The following is a 2,373-nucleotide window of genomic DNA, read 5'->3' as shown; positions in this document are numbered from 1 at the left end:
CCTACCTATAGTAGTTTTTGAACCCTCTGTCGTAATTCCGGTCGTTTACACTACTATACCCTCTCACTATAATGGCTTTTCTCTATAATACTAAGAGAATGTGGGATATTTTCAGCATTTTTTCCCTTATACATATAATAATTAATCATTTTCATATGTATATTATTTAATTTACTCATATTATTGCCAAAATCATATGAATACATAAGTTTTGAACAATATGAGAGGTCGGCAACCACTGCCTACCTATAGTAGTTTTTGAACCCTCTGTCGTAATTCCGGTCGTTTACACTACTATACCCTCTCACTATAATGGCTTTTCTCTATTATACTAAGAGAATGTGGGATATTTCAGCATTTTTTCCCTTATACATATAATAATTAATAATTTTCATATGTATATTATTTAATTTACTCATATAATTGCCAAAATCATATGAATACATAAGTTTTGAACAATATGAGAGGTCGGCAACCACTGCCTACCTATAGTAGTTTTTGAACCCTCTGTCGTAATTCCGGTCGTTTACACTACTATACCCTCTCACTATAATGGCTTTTCTCTATAATACTAAGAGAATGTGGGAATATTTCAGCATTTTTTCCCTATACATATAATAATTAATAATTTTCATATGTATATTATTTAATTTACTCATATAATTGCCAAAATCATATGAATACATAAGTTTTGAACAATATGAGAGGTCGGCAACCACTGCCTACCTATAGTAGTTTTTGAACCCTCTGTCGTAATTCCGGTCGTTTACACTACTATACCCTCTCACTATAATGGCTTTTCTCTATAATACTAAGAGAATGTGGGAATATTTCAGCATTTTTTCCCCTATACATATAATAATTAATAATTTTCATATGTATATTATTTAATTTACTCATATAATTGCCAAAATCATATAAATACATAAGTTTTGAACAATATCAGAGGTCAGCAACGGTCTTTCCTCTATAATACTAAGATAATATGGGAATATTTTCAGCATTTTTTCCCTTATACATTTATACATATAATAATTAATCATTTTCATATGTATATTATTTAATTTACTCATATTATTGCCAAAATCATATAAATACATAAGTTTTGAACAATATCAGAGGTCGGCAACGGTCTTTCCTCTATAATACTAAGATAATATGGGAATATTTCAGCATTTTTTCCCTTATACATATAATAATTAATCATTTTCATATGTATATTATTTAATTTACTCGTATAATTGCCAAAATCCTATGAAGACATAAGAGAATACAATATGAGAGGTCGGCGCAACCATAATATAGTAGTTGATGACGAGGTGTTTGGCAACTTGATACAATTCTTTAAAAAGTCTTTATATTAATTATATGATAGGGACAATATCATATGCGTCACTAAATTGATGACGAGGTGTTTGGCAACGTGACACAAATCATTAAAGTCTTTATATTAATTATATGATAGAGACAATATCATATGCGTCACTAAATTGATGACGAGGTATTTGGCAACTTGATAGAATTCTTTAAAGTCTTTATATCAAAAATTAATTATAGGACAATATCATATGCGTCACTAAATTGATGACGAGGTTTTGGCAACTTGACACAATTCATTAAAGTCTTTATATTAATTATATGATAGAGACAATATCATATGCGTCACTAAATTGATGACGAGGTATTTGGCAACTTGATATAATTCTTTAAAGTCTTTATATCAAATATTATATGATGGGACAATATCATATGCGTCACTAAATTGATGACGAGGTTTGGCAACTTATTCATTAAAGTCTTTATATTAATTATATGATAGGGACAATATCATATGCGTCACTAAATTGATGACGAGGTATTTGGCAACTTGATACAATTCTTTAAAGTTTTTATATCAAAAATTATATGATAGGGACAATATCATATGCGTCACTAAATTGATGACGAGGTGTTTGGCAACTTGACACAATTCATTAAAGTCTTTATATTAATTATATGATAGGGACAATATCATATGCGTCACTAAATTGATGACGAGTATTTGGCAACTTGATACAATTCTTTAAAGTTTTTATATCAAAAATTATATGATAGGACAATATCATATGCGTCACTAAATTGATGACGAGGTGTTTGGCAACTTGACACAATTCATTAAATCTTTATATTAATTATATGATAGGACAATATCATATGCGTCACTAAATGATGACGAGGTATTTGGCAACTTGATACAATTCTTTAAAGTTTTATATCAAAAATTATATGATAGGGACAATCATATGCGTCACTAAATTGATGACGAGGTGTTGGCAACTTGACACAATTCATTAAAGTCTTTATATTAATTATATATAGGGACAATATCATATG

Source organism: Drosophila mauritiana, unplaced genomic scaffold (genome assembly GCF_004382145.1).
Source record: "Drosophila mauritiana strain mau12 unplaced genomic scaffold, ASM438214v1 U_31, whole genome shotgun sequence".
In the NCBI taxonomy this organism is placed as follows: Eukaryota; Metazoa; Arthropoda; class Insecta; order Diptera; family Drosophilidae; genus Drosophila; species Drosophila mauritiana.
The sequence above is the reverse complement of the archived record's forward strand: the minus strand, read 5'-3'. Positions refer to the sequence as shown.